Here is a 15,275-nt window from a genome sequence, read left to right as displayed (position 1 = left end):
ACTTGATCATGGCCAAAAGGCCGAGAAGCAATAATACAGAAAGAAAAGAGGACAGTAGGGTAGATCGCAGTCTTGTTGCTTGCGGGGACTAAGCCTCTAACCCAATAGCAGCAAGAAGGTGAAGCCAAATTTAATTGACGATCCTACCAGGCCGAGCAGAGGGTACCCCACAAGGACCAAAAGGCTTGGATAGAGCAAAGAACTTCTCAACGACGCAGCTGAACAGCAGGGACACCCCTAAGGGCCTAGGTGGATAACAAACTTGATCATGGCCAAAAGGCCGAGAAGCAATAAATCAGAAAGGAAAGAGTACAGTAGAGTAGATCACAGTCTCGTTCCTTGTGGGGACTAAGCCTCTAACCCAATAGCAGCAAGTAGGTGAAGCCAAATTTAATTGACGATCCTACCAAGCCGAGCAGAGGGAACCGCACAAGCACCAAAAGGTTTGGATAGATCGAAGAACTTCTCAACGAAGTAGCTGGACAGCAGGGAAACCCCTCAGGCTAACGACGCAGCAAAATTTGATCAAAAGACCAAGAAGTGCTAATGCAGGAATGTAAAGTCTGGGCACAAGAGCTGACAATCATTGAGAAATGATCTTCAGTCCTGTATTGCTTTAAAGAGTAACTCCACTTTTGTTGAGAGGACAACACTCCCCTCTGGGTGATTAATGTATATTTTTATGGTTGTGAAAGGTTTGGAGATTCTTACCTTTTGTTATTGTGCAGATAGATCCACGTGTGTTCTTGAACCAAATACACGGGAACGACTTTTGCAGTGATCGATCGGCGGCTGCTCCTGCGGGGTACCTGTGGAGAAAGTGGTAGGGTCTGCAAACCTGTAGAGATGATGGTTGTTGGAGGGGACGCCCATCATCTGACTGATGTCAGTGCCAACTTGTGGGAATATCAGCCTACCAGTTACACAGCAGGAAATGACACCTCCTGGAGGGCCCCTGTAGATTAGGAAGGGAAGTTGCTTGTTAATAACAATGAAAGATAATGTGATTTGTGTAGGAATTGTAGGTGTCATTTGTATTTCCCCGTAAAAGTGGAGTTACTCTTTAAATGAAGCGCTAGGATTTATTAACCACCTCCCGTCCGGTTGTATATAAATGACCGGACGGTGAAAGTGCAGGGTCAGGTGGCCGCTTATAAATGTCCTTCCCGCCCCCTGCTTGTGCGCGCTCCCTTGGAGCGCACAGCAGTGCAATCCAGTGCCCGTTGTGTCCTCTGTACACAGTGGAACACTGATCGTCGTACGGGACCTCTGAAAGCTGAAAATTGGCCTGGACAGGAAGGGGGTAAAAGTGTCCGGACTTGAAGTGGTTAAACATTACATTCAGAGAAATGTTGCCGACATAAAAAAGAAGGAATAAACGTGTAACATTAAAAATTCTGACAACATACAAAGCCACTTTAAAATGTTTTGTACAGATTACTGTCTGTATCTTTTTTCTATAAATATAGACATATAACTATTTTTTTCTGCTCTGCCTAAGTGAAATCTTAGAGTCTTTTAGTTGAATCCCATGGTCAAAAATGAAACTGCCCAGAGACAATGGATTCTTTCTCCAATTTTGACATTTTTAACCATAAGATGACAAGCCTGCCCACCACGACAAGGTAGACTCTTTTAGGGCAGGACCTACACTAAACTACACTACGCTAAACTACTCCATGCTAGTCATCGTATTTTTTGTGTTAGATGCCTGTTTGTGATAAGCCTCATCCTAGAACCTTCCTTCTTCCTTTCCAGACTTGTTTACAGAGATCTACATAAGAACAACCCTTTTCATTCAAAAAACAGAGAACAGATTTAAAAGGGTTGTTGCTGTTATCTTATGGCGGGTGATGCAGTGGTCAGCAATGATCATCTTTAATGTCCCGACACATTTCCCCTTCTTTAATCAATGCAGAGCTCTCTTCCACATAGATACCTTCAGTCTGAAAGGTCTAAAGTGTTTCAATTGTAGTGAAGTTTATTCACAGATACCAAACTTGATCATGGCCAAAAGGCCGAGAAGCAATAATGCAGATAGGAAAGAGGGCAGTATGGTAGATCGCAGTCTCCTTCCTTGTGGGGACTAAGCTTCTACCCCAATAGCAGCAAGTAGGAGAAGCCCAAATTTAATTGAGGATCCTAACAGGCTGAGCAGCGGGTTCCCCAAAAGGACCAAAAGGCTTGGATAGATCGAAGAACTTCTCAACGACGCAGCTGGACAGCAGGGACACCCCTAAGGGCCTAGGTCGATACCAAACTTGATCATTGCCAAAAGGCCGAGAAGCAATAATACAGAAAGGAAAGAGGGTAGATCGCAGTCTCGTTCCTTGTGGGGACTAAGCCTCTAACCCAATAGCAGCAAGTAGGTGAAGCCAAATTTAATTGACGATCCTACCAGGCCGAGCAGAGGGTACCCCACAAGGACCAAAAGGCTTGGATAGATCGAAGAACTTCTCAACGACGCAGCTGAACAGCCGGGACACCCCTAAGGGCCTAGGTCGATACCAAACTTGATCATGGCCAAAAGGCCGAGAAGCAATAATACAGAAAGGAAAGAGGGTAGATCGCAGTCTCGTTCCTTGTGGGGACTAAGCCTCTGACCCAATAGCAGTAAGAAGGTGAAGCCAAATTTAATTGACGATCCTACCAGGCCGAGCAGAGGGTACCCCACAAGGACCAAAAGGCTTGGATAGAGCAAAGAACTTCTCAACGACGCAGCTGAACAGCAGGGACACCCCTAAGGGCCTAGGTCGATACTAAACTTGATCATGGCCAAAAGGCCGAGAAGCAATAATACAGAAAGAAAAGAGGACAGTAGGGTAGATCGCAGTCTCGTTGCTTGCGGGGACTAAGCCTCTAACCCATAGCAGCTAGTAGGTGAAGCCAAATTTTATTGACGATCCTACCAGGCCGAGCAAAGGGTACCCCAAAAAGACCAAAGGGCTTGGATAGATCGAAGAACTTCTTAACGACGCAGATGGACAGCAGAGACACCCCTAAGGGCCTAGGTCGATACTAAACTTGATCATGGCCAAAAGGCCGAGTAGCAATAATACAGAAAGGAAAGAGGACAGTAGGGTAGATCGCAGTCTCGTTCCTTGTGGGGACTAAGCCTCTAACCCAATAGCAGCAAGTAGGTGAAGCCAAATTTAATTGACGATCCTACCAGGCCGAGCAGAGGGTACCCCACAAGGACCAAAAGGCTTGGATAGATCGAAGAACTTCTCAACGACGCTGCTGGACAGCCGGGACACCCCTAAGGGCCTAGGTCGATACCAAACTTGATCATGGCCACAAGGCCTAGAAGCAATAATACAGAAAGGAAAGAGGGTAGATCGCAGTCTCGTTCCTTGTGGGGACTAAGCCTCTAACCCAATAGCAGCAAGAAGGTGAAGCCAAATTTAATTGACGATCCTACCAGGCCGAGCAGAGGGTACCCCACAAGGACCAAAAGGCTTGGATAGATCGAAGAACTTCTCAACGACGCTGCTGGACAGCCGGGACACCCCTAAGGGCCTAGGTCGATACCAAACTTGATCATGGCCACAAGGCCGAGAAGCAATAATACAGAAAGGAAAGAGGGTAGATCGCAGGCTCGTTCCTTGTGGGAACTAAGCCTCTGACCCAATAGCAGTAAGAAGGTGAAGCCAAATTTAATTGACGATCCTACCAGGCCGAGCAGAGGGTATCCCACAAGGACCAAAAGGCTTGGATAGAGCAAAGAACTTCTCAACGACGCAGCTGAACAGCAGGGACACCCCTAAGGGCCTAGGTCGATACTAAACTTGATCATGGCCAAAAGGCCGAGTAGCAATAATACAGAAAGGAAAGAGGACAGTAGGGTAGATCGCAGTCTCGTTCCTTGTGGGGACTAAGCCTCTAACCCAATAGCAGCAAGTAGGTGAAGCCAAATTTAATTGACGATCCTACCAGGCCGAGCAGAGGGTACCCCACAAGGACCAAAAGGCTTGGATAGATCGAAGAACTTCTCAACGACGCAGCTGAACAGCCGGGACACCCCTAAGGGCCTAGGTCGATACCAAACTTGATCATGGCCAAAAGGCCGAGAAGCAATAATACAGAAAGGAAAGAGGGTAGATCGCAGTCTCGTTCCTTGTGGGGACTAAGCCTCTGACCCAATAGCAGTAAGAAGGTGAAGCCAAATTTAATTGACGATCCTACCAGGCCGAGCAGAGGGTATCCCACAAGGACCAAAAGGCTTGGATAGAGCAAAGAACTTCTCAACGACGCAGCTGAACAGCAGGGACACCCCTAAGAGCCTAGGTCGATACCAAACTTGATCATGGCCAAAAGGGCCGAGAAGCAATAATACAGAAAGGAAAGAGGGTAGATCGCAGTCTCGTTCCTTGTGGGGACTAAGCCTCTGACCCAATAGCAGTAAGAAGGTGAAGCCAAATTTAATTGACGATCCTACCAGGCCGAGCAGAGGGTATCCCACAAGGACCAAAAGGCTTGGATAGAGCAAAGAACTTCTCAACGACGCAGCTGAACAGCAGGGACACCCCTAAGGGCCTAGGTGGATAACAAACTTGATCATGGCCAAAAGGCCGAGAAGCAATAATACAGAAAGAAAAGAGGACAGTAGAGTAGATCACAGTCTCGTTCCTTGTGGGGACTAAGCCTCTAACCCAATAGCAGCAAATAGGTGAAGCCAAATTTAATTGACGATCCTACCAAGCCGAGCAGAGGGTACCGCACAAGCACCAAAAGGCTTGGATAGATCGAAGAACTTCTCAACGAAGTAGCTGGACAGCAGGGAAACCCCTCAGGCTAACGACGCAGCAAAATTTGATCAAAAGACCAAGAAGTGCTAATGCAGGAATGTAAAGTCTGGGCACAAGAGCTGACAATCATTCAGAAATGATCTTCAGTCCTGTATTGCTTTAAAGAGTAACTCCACTTTTGTTGAGAGGACAACACTCCCCTCTGGGTGATTAATGTATATTTTTATGGTTGTGAAAGGTTTGGAGATTCTTACCTTTTGTTATTGTGCAGATAGATCCACGTGTGTTCTTGAACCAAATACACGGGAACGACTTTTGCAGTGATCGATCGGCGGCTGCTCCTGCGGGGTACCTGTGGAGAAAGTGGTAGGGTCTGCAAACCTGTAGAGATGATGGTTGTTGGAGGGGACGCCCATCATCTGACTGATGTCAGTGCCAACTTGTGGGAATATCAGCCTACCAGTTACACAGCAGGAAATGACACCTCCTGGAGGGCCCCTGTAGATTAGGAAGGGAAGTTGCTTGTTAATAACAATGAAAGATAATGTGATTTGTGTAGGAATTGTAGGTGTCATTTGTATTTCCCCGTAAAAGTGGAGTTACTCTTTAAATGAAGCGCTAGGATTTATTAACCACCTCCCGTCCGGTTGTATATAAATGACCGGACGGTGAAAGTGCAGGGTCAGGTGGCCGTTTATAAATGGCCTTCCCGCCCCCTGCTTGTGCGCGCTCCCTTGGAGCGCACAGCAGTGCAATCCAGTGCCCGTTGTGTCCTCTGTACACAGTGGAACACTGATCGTCGTACGGGACCTCTGAAAGCTGAAAATTGGCCTGGACAGGAAGGGGGTAAAAGTGTCCGGACTTGAAGTGGTTAAACATTACATTCAGAGAAATGTTGCCGACATAAAAAAGAAGGAATAAACGTGTAACATTAAAAATTCTGACAACATACAAAGCCACTTTAAAATGTTTTGTACAGATTACTGTCTGTATCTTTTTTCTATAAATATAGACATATAACTATTTTTTTCTGCTCTGCCTAAGTGAAATCTTAGAGTCTTTTAGTTGAATCCCATGGTCAAAAATGAAACTGCCCAGAGACAATGGATTCTTTCTCCAATTTTGACATTTTTAACCATAAGATGACAAGCCTGCCCACCACGACAAGGTAGACTCTTTTAGGGCAGGACCTACACTAAACTACACTACGCTAAACTACTCCATGCTAGTCATCGTATTTTTTGTGTTAGATGCCTGTTTGTGATAAGCCTCATCCTAGAACCTTCCTTCTTCCTTTCCAGACTTGTTTACAGAGATCTACATAAGAACAACCCTTTTCATTCAAAAAACAGAGAACAGATTTAAAAGGGTTGTTGCTGTTATCTTATGGCGGGTGATGCAGTGGTCAGCAATGATCATCTGTAATGTCCCGACACATTTCCCCTTCTTTAATCAATGCAGAGCTCTCTTCCACATAGATGCCTTCAGTCTGAAAGGTCTAAAGTGTTTCAATTGTAGTGAAGTTTATTCACAGATACCAAACTTGATCATGGCCAAAAGGCCGAGAAGCAATAATGCAGATAGGAAAGAGGGCAGTATGGTAGATCGCAGTCTCCTTCCTTGTGGGGACTAAGCTTCTACCCCAATAGCAGCAAGTAGCAGAAGCCCAAATTTAATTGAGGATCCTACCAGGCTGAGCAGAGGGTTCCCCAAAAGGACCGATAGGCTTGGATAGATCGAAGAACTTCTCAACGACGCAGCTGGACAGCAGGGACACCCCTAAGGGCCTAGGTCGATACCAAACTTGATCATTGCCAAAAGGCCGAGAAGCAATAATACAGAAAGGAAAGAGGGTAGATCGCAGTCTCGTTCCTTGTGGGGACTAAGCCTCTAACCCAATAGCAGCAAGTAGGTGAAGCCAAATTTAATTGACGATCCTACCAGGCCGAGCAGAGGGTACCCCACAAGGACCAAAAGGCTTGGATAGAGCAAAGAACTTCTCAACGACGCAGCTGAACAGCAGGGACACCCCTAAGGGCCTAGGTCGATACTAAACTTGATCATGGCCAAAAGGCCGAGAAGCAATAATACAGAAAGAAAAGAGGACAGTAGGGTAGATCGCAGTCTCGTTGCTTGCGGGGACTAAGCCTCTAACCCAATAGCAGCAAGAAGGTGAAGCCAAATTTAATTGACGATCCTACCAGGCCGAGCAGAGGGTACCCCACAAAGACCAAAAGGCTTGGATAGAGCAAAGAACTTCTCAACGACGCAGCTGAACAGCAGGGACACCCCTAAGGGCCTAGGTGGATAACAAACTTGATCATAGCCAAAAGGCCGAGAAGCAATAATACAGAAAGGAAAGAGGGTAGATCGCAGTCTCGTTTCTTGTGGGGACTAAGCCTCTAACACAATAGCAGCAAGTAGGTGAAGCCAAATTTAGTTGACGATCCTACCAGGCCGAGCAGAGGGTACCCCAAAAGGTCCAAAAGGCTTGGATAGATCAAAGAACTTCTCAACGACGAAGCTGGATAGCAGGGACACCCCTAAGGGCCTAGGTAGATACCAAACTTGATCATGGCCAAAAGGTCGAGAAGCAATATTGCAGAAAGAAAAGAGGACAGTAGGGAAGATCGCAGTCTCGTTCCTTGTGGGGACTAAGCCTCTAACCCAATAGCAGCTAGTAGGTGAAGCCAAATTTTATTGACAATCCTACCAGGCCGAGCAAAGGGTACCCCAAAAAGACCAAAAGGCTTGGATAGATCGAAGAACTTCTTAACGACGCAGATGGACAGCAGAGACACCCCTAAGGGCCTAGGTCGATACTAAACTTGATCATGGCCAAAAGGCCGAGTAGCAATAATACAGAAAGGAAAGAGGACAGTAGGGTAGATCACAGTCTCGTTCCTTGTGGGGACTAAGCCTCTAACCCAATAGCAGCAAGTAGGTGAAGCCAAATTTAATTGACGATCCTACCAGGCCGAGCAGAGGGTACCCCACAAGGACCAAAAGGCTTGGATAGATCGAAGAACTTCTCAACGACGCTGCTGGACAGCCGGGACACCCCTAAGGGCCTAGGTAGATACCAAACTTGATCATGGCCACAAGGCCGAGAAGCAATAATACAGAAAGGAAAGAGGGTAGATCGCAGTCTCGTTCCTTGTGGGAACTAAGCCTCTGACCCAATAGCAGTAAGAAGGTGAAGCCAAATTTAATTGACGATCCTACCAGGCCGAGCAGAGGGTATCCCACAAGGACCAAAAGGCTTGGATAGAGCAAAGAACTTCTCAACGACGCAGCTGAACAGCAGGGACACCCCTAAGGGCCTAGGTCGATACTAAACTTGATCATGGCCAAAAGGCCGAGTAGCAACAATACAGAAAGGAAAGAGGACAGTAGGGTAGATCGCAGTCTCGTTCCTTGTGGGGACTAAGCCTCTAACCCAATAGCAGCAAGTAGGTGAAGCCAAATTTAATTGACGATCCTACCAGGCCGAGCAGAGGGTACCCCACAAGGACCAAAAGGCTTGGATAGATCGAAGAACTTCTCAACGACGCAGCTGAACAGCCGGGACACCCCTAAGGGCCTAGGTCGATACCAAACTTGATCATGGCCAAAAGGCCGAGAAGCAATAATACAGAAAGGAAAGAGGGTAGATCGCAGTCTCGTTCCTTGTGGGGACTAAGCCTCTGACCCAATAGCAGTAAGAAGATGAAGCCAAATTTAATTGACGATCCTACCAGGCCGAGCAGAGGGTATCCCACAAGGACCAAAAGGCTTGGATAGAGCAAAGAACTTCTCAACGACGCAGCTGAACAGCAGGGACACCCCTAAGAGCCTAGGTCGATACCAAACTTGATCATGGCCAAAAGGGCCGAGAAGCAATAATACAGAAAGGAAAGAGGGTAGATCGCAGTCTCGTTCCTTGTGGGGACTAAGCCTCTAACCCAATAGCAGCAAGAAGGTGAAGCCAAATTTAATTGACGATCCTACCAGGCCGAGCAGAGGGTACCCCACAAGGACCAAAAGGCTTGGATAGATCGAAGAACTTCTCAACGACGCAGCTGAACAGCCGGGACACCCCTAAGGGCCTAAGTCGATACCAAACTTGATCATGGCCAAAAGGCCGAGAAGCAATAATACAGAAAGGAAAGAGGGTAGATCGCAGTCTCGTTCCTTGTGGGGACTAAGCCTCTGACCCAATAGCAGTAAGAAGGTGAAGCCAAATTTAATTGACGATCCTACCAGGCCGAGCAGAGGGTATCCCACAAGGACCAAAAGGCTTGGATAGAGCAAAGAACTTCTCAACGACGCAGCTGAACAGCAGGGACACCCCTAAGGGCCTAGGTCGATACTAAACTTGATCATGGCCAAAAGGCCGAGAAGCAATAATACAGAAAGAAAAGAGGACAGTAGGGTAGATCGCAGTCTTGTTGCTTGCGGGGACTAAGCCTCTAACCCAATAGCAGCAAGAAGGTGAAGCCAAATTTAATTGACGATCCTACCAGGCCGAGCAGAGGGTACCCCACAAGGACCAAAAGGCTTGGATAGAGCAAAGAACTTCTCAACGACGCAGCTGAACAGCAGGGACACCCCTAAGGGCCTAGGTGGATAACAAACTTGATCATGGCCAAAAGGCCGAGAAGCAATAAATCAGAAAGGAAAGAGTACAGTAGAGTAGATCACAGTCTCGTTCCTTGTGGGGACTAAGCCTCTAACCCAATAGCAGCAAGTAGGTGAAGCCAAATTTAATTGACGATCCTACCAGGCCGAGCAAAGGGTACCCCAAAAAGACCAAAAGGCTTGGATAGATCGAAGAACTTCTTAACGACGCAGATGGACAGCAGAGACACCCCTAAGGGCCTAGGTCGATACTAAACTTGATCATGGCCAAAAGGCCGAGTAGCAATAATACAGAAAGGAAAGAGGACAGTAGGGTAGATCACAGTCTCGTTCCTTGTGGGGACTAAGCCTCTAACCCAATAGCAGCAAGTAGGTGAAGCCAAATTTAATTGACGATCCTACCAGGCCGAGCAGAGGGTACCCCACAAGGACCAAAAGGCTTGGATAGATCGAAGAACTTCTCAACGACGCTGCTGGACAGCCGGGACACCCCTAAGGGCCTAGGTAGATACCAAACTTGATCATGGCCACAAGGCCGAGAAGCAATAATACAGAAAGGAAAGAGGGTAGATCGCAGTCTCGTTCCTTGTGGGAACTAAGCCTCTGACCCAATAGCAGTAAGAAGGTGAAGCCAAATTTAATTGACGATCCTACCAGGCCGAGCAGAGGGTATCCCACAAGGACCAAAAGGCTTGGATAGAGCAAAGAACTTCTCAACGACGCAGCTGAACAGCAGGGACACCCCTAAGGGCCTAGGTCGATACTAAACTTGATCATGGCCAAAAGGCCGAGTAGCAACAATACAGAAAGGAAAGAGGACAGTAGGGTAGATCGCAGTCTCGTTCCTTGTGGGGACTAAGCCTCTAACCCAATAGCAGCAAGTAGGTGAAGCCAAATTTAATTGACGATCCTACCAGGCCGAGCAGAGGGTACCCCACAAGGACCAAAAGGCTTGGATAGATCGAAGAACTTCTCAACGACGCAGCTGAACAGCCGGGACACCCCTAAGGGCCTAGGTCGATACCAAACTTGATCATGGCCAAAAGGCCGAGAAGCAATAATACAGAAAGGAAAGAGGGTAGATCGCAGTCTCGTTCCTTGTGGGGACTAAGCCTCTGACCCAATAGCAGTAAGAAGATGAAGCCAAATTTAATTGACGATCCTACCAGGCCGAGCAGAGGGTATCCCACAAGGACCAAAAGGCTTGGATAGAGCAAAGAACTTCTCAACGACGCAGCTGAACAGCAGGGACACCCCTAAGAGCCTAGGTCGATACCAAACTTGATCATGGCCAAAAGGGCCGAGAAGCAATAATACAGAAAGGAAAGAGGGTAGATCGCAGTCTCGTTCCTTGTGGGGACTAAGCCTCTAACCCAATAGCAGCAAGAAGGTGAAGCCAAATTTAATTGACGATCCTACCAGGCCGAGCAGAGGGTACCCCACAAGGACCAAAAGGCTTGGATAGATCGAAGAACTTCTCAACGACGCAGCTGAACAGCCGGGACACCCCTAAGGGCCTAAGTCGATACCAAACTTGATCATGGCCAAAAGGCCGAGAAGCAATAATACAGAAAGGAAAGAGGGTAGATCGCAGTCTCGTTCCTTGTGGGGACTAAGCCTCTGACCCAATAGCAGTAAGAAGGTGAAGCCAAATTTAATTGACGATCCTACCAGGCCGAGCAGAGGGTATCCCACAAGGACCAAAAGGCTTGGATAGAGCAAAGAACTTCTCAACGACGCAGCTGAACAGCAGGGACACCCCTAAGGGCCTAGGTCGATACTAAACTTGATCATGGCCAAAAGGCCGAGAAGCAATAATACAGAAAGAAAAGAGGACAGTAGGGTAGATCGCAGTCTTGTTGCTTGCGGGGACTAAGCCTCTAACCCAATAGCAGCAAGAAGGTGAAGCCAAATTTAATTGACGATCCTACCAGGCCGAGCAGAGGGTACCCCACAAGGACCAAAAGGCTTGGATAGAGCAAAGAACTTCTCAACGACGCAGCTGAACAGCAGGGACACCCCTAAGGGCCTAGGTGGATAACAAACTTGATCATGGCCAAAAGGCCGAGAAGCAATAAATCAGAAAGGAAAGAGTACAGTAGAGTAGATCACAGTCTCGTTCCTTGTGGGGACTAAGCCTCTAACCCAATAGCAGCAAGTAGGTGAAGCCAAATTTAATTGACGATCCTACCAAGCCGAGCAGAGGGAACCGCACAAGCACCAAAAGGTTTGGATAGATCGAAGAACTTCTCAACGAAGTAGCTGGACAGCAGGGAAACCCCTCAGGCTAACGACGCAGCAAAATTTGATCAAAAGACCAAGAAGTGCTAATGCAGGAATGTAAAGTCTGGGCACAAGAGCTGACAATCATTGAGAAATGATCTTCAGTCCTGTATTGCTTTAAAGAGTAACTCCACTTTTGTTGAGAGGACAACACTCCCCTCTGGGTGATTAATGTATATTTTTATGGTTGTGAAAGGTTTGGAGATTCTTACCTTTTGTTATTGTGCAGATAGATCCACGTGTGTTCTTGAACCAAATACACGGGAACGACTTTTGCAGTGATCGATCGGCGGCTGCTCCTGCGGGGTACCTGTGGAGAAAGTGGTAGGGTCTGCAAACCTGTAGAGATGATGGTTGTTGGAGGGGACGCCCATCATCTGACTGATGTCAGTGCCAACTTGTGGGAATATCAGCCTACCAGTTACACAGCAGGAAATGACACCTCCTGGAGGGCCCCTGTAGATTAGGAAGGGAAGTTGCTTGTTAATAACAATGAAAGATAATGTGATTTGTGTAGGAATTGTAGGTGTCATTTGTATTTCCCCGTAAAAGTGGAGTTACTCTTTAAATGAAGCGCTAGGATTTATTAACCACCTCCCGTCCGGTTGTATATAAATGACCGGACGGTGAAAGTGCAGGGTCAGGTGGCCGCTTATAAATGTCCTTCCCGCCCCCTGCTTGTGCGCGCTCCCTTGGAGCGCACAGCAGTGCAATCCAGTGCCCGTTGTGTCCTCTGTACACAGTGGAACACTGATCGTCGTACGGGACCTCTGAAAGCTGAAAATTGGCCTGGACAGGAAGGGGGTAAAAGTGTCCGGACTTGAAGTGGTTAAACATTACATTCAGAGAAATGTTGCCGACATAAAAAAGAAGGAATAAACGTGTAACATTAAAAATTCTGACAACATACAAAGCCACTTTAAAATGTTTTGTACAGATTACTGTCTGTATCTTTTTTCTATAAATATAGACATATAACTATTTTTTTCTGCTCTGCCTAAGTGAAATCTTAGAGTCTTTTAGTTGAATCCCATGGTCAAAAATGAAACTGCCCAGAGACAATGGATTCTTTCTCCAATTTTGACATTTTTAACCATAAGATGACAAGCCTGCCCACCACGACAAGGTAGACTCTTTTAGGGCAGGACCTACACTAAACTACACTACGCTAAACTACTCCATGCTAGTCATCGTATTTTTTGTGTTAGATGCCTGTTTGTGATAAGCCTCATCCTAGAACCTTCCTTCTTCCTTTCCAGACTTGTTTACAGAGATCTACATAAGAACAACCCTTTTCATTCAAAAAACAGAGAACAGATTTAAAAGGGTTGTTGCTGTTATCTTATGGCGGGTGATGCAGTGGTCAGCAATGATCATCTTTAATGTCCCGACACATTTCCCCTTCTTTAATCAATGCAGAGCTCTCTTCCACATAGATACCTTCAGTCTGAAAGGTCTAAAGTGTTTCAATTGTAGTGAAGTTTATTCACAGATACCAAACTTGATCATGGCCAAAAGGCCGAGAAGCAATAATGCAGATAGGAAAGAGGGCAGTATGGTAGATCGCAGTCTCCTTCCTTGTGGGGACTAAGCTTCTACCCCAATAGCAGCAAGTAGGAGAAGCCCAAATTTAATTGAGGATCCTAACAGGCTGAGCAGCGGGTTCCCCAAAAGGACCAAAAGGCTTGGATAGATCGAAGAACTTCTCAACGACGCAGCTGGACAGCAGGGACACCCCTAAGGGCCTAGGTCGATACCAAACTTGATCATTGCCAAAAGGCCGAGAAGCAATAATACAGAAAGGAAAGAGGGTAGATCGCAGTCTCGTTCCTTGTGGGGACTAAGCCTCTAACCCAATAGCAGCAAGTAGGTGAAGCCAAATTTAATTGACGATCCTACCAGGCCGAGCAGAGGGTACCCCACAAGGACCAAAAGGCTTGGATAGATCGAAGAACTTCTCAACGACGCAGCTGAACAGCCGGGACACCCCTAAGGGCCTAGGTCGATACCAAACTTGATCATGGCCAAAAGGCCGAGAAGCAATAATACAGAAAGGAAAGAGGGTAGATCGCAGTCTCGTTCCTTGTGGGGACTAAGCCTCTGACCCAATAGCAGTAAGAAGGTGAAGCCAAATTTAATTGACGATCCTACCAGGCCGAGCAGAGGGTACCCCACAAGGACCAAAAGGCTTGGATAGAGCAAAGAACTTCTCAACGACGCAGCTGAACAGCAGGGACACCCCTAAGGGCCTAGGTCGATACTAAACTTGATCATGGCCAAAAGGCCGAGAAGCAATAATACAGAAAGAAAAGAGGACAGTAGGGTAGATCGCAGTCTCGTTGCTTGCGGGGACTAAGCCTCTAACCCAATAGCAGCTAGTAGGTGAAGCCAAATTTTATTGACGATCCTACCAGGCCGAGCAAAGGGTACCCCAAAAAGACCAAAGGGCTTGGATAGATCGAAGAACTTCTTAACGACGCAGATGGACAGCAGAGACACCCCTAAGGGCCTAGGTCGATACTAAACTTGATCATGGCCAAAAGGCCGAGTAGCAATAATACAGAAAGGAAAGAGGACAGTAGGGTAGATCGCAGTCTCGTTCCTTGTGGGGACTAAGCCTCTAACCCAATAGCAGCAAGTAGGTGAAGCCAAATTTAATTGACGATCCTACCAGGCCGAGCAGAGGGTACCCCACAAGGACCAAAAGGCTTGGATAGATCGAAGAACTTCTCAACGACGCTGCTGGACAGCCGGGACACCCCTAAGGGCCTAGGTCGATACCAAACTTGATCATGGCCACAAGGCCTAGAAGCAATAATACAGAAAGGAAAGAGGGTAGATCGCAGTCTCGTTCCTTGTGGGGACTAAGCCTCTAACCCAATAGCAGCAAGTAGGTGAAGCCAAATTTAATTGACGATCCTACCAGGCCGAGCAGAGGGTACCCCACAAGGACCAAAAGGCTTGGATAGAGCAAAGAACTTCTCAACGACGCAGCTGAACAGCAGGGACACCCCTAAGGGCCTAGGTGGATAACAAACTTGATCATGGCCAAAAGGCCGAGAAGCAATAAATCAGAAAGGAAAGAGTACAGTAGAGTAGATCACAGTCTCGTTCCTTGTGGGGACTAAGCCTCTAACCCAATAGCAGCAAGTAGGTGAAGCCAAATTTAATTGACGATCCTACCAGGCCGAGCAGAGGGTACCCCACAAGGACCAAAAGGCTTGGATAGATCGAAGAACTTCTCAACGACGCTGCTGGACAGCCGGGACACCCCTAAGGGCCTAGGTCGATACCAAACTTGATCATGGCCACAAGGCCTAGAAGCAATAATACAGAAAGGAAAGAGGGTAGATCGCAGTCTCGTTCCTTGTGGGGACTAAGCCTCTAACCCAATAGCAGCAAGTAGGTGAAGCCAAATTTAATTGACGATCCTACCAGGCCGAGCAGAGGGTACCCCACAAGGACCAAAAGGCTTGGATAGAGCAAAGAACTTCTCAACGACGCAGCTGAACAGCAGGGACACCCCTAAGGGCCTAGGTGGATAACAAACTTGATCATGGCCAAAAGGCCGAGAAGCAATAAATCAGAAAGGAAAGAGTACAGTAGAGTAGATCACAGTCTCGT

Source organism: Staurois parvus, unplaced genomic scaffold (assembly GCF_062004578.1).
Source record: "Staurois parvus isolate SC_StPar_1 unplaced genomic scaffold, SC_StPar_1.0 ptg000118l, whole genome shotgun sequence".
Taxonomy (NCBI): Eukaryota; Metazoa; Chordata; class Amphibia; order Anura; family Ranidae; genus Staurois; species Staurois parvus.
The sequence above is the reverse complement of the archived record's forward strand: the minus strand, read 5'-3'. Positions refer to the sequence as shown.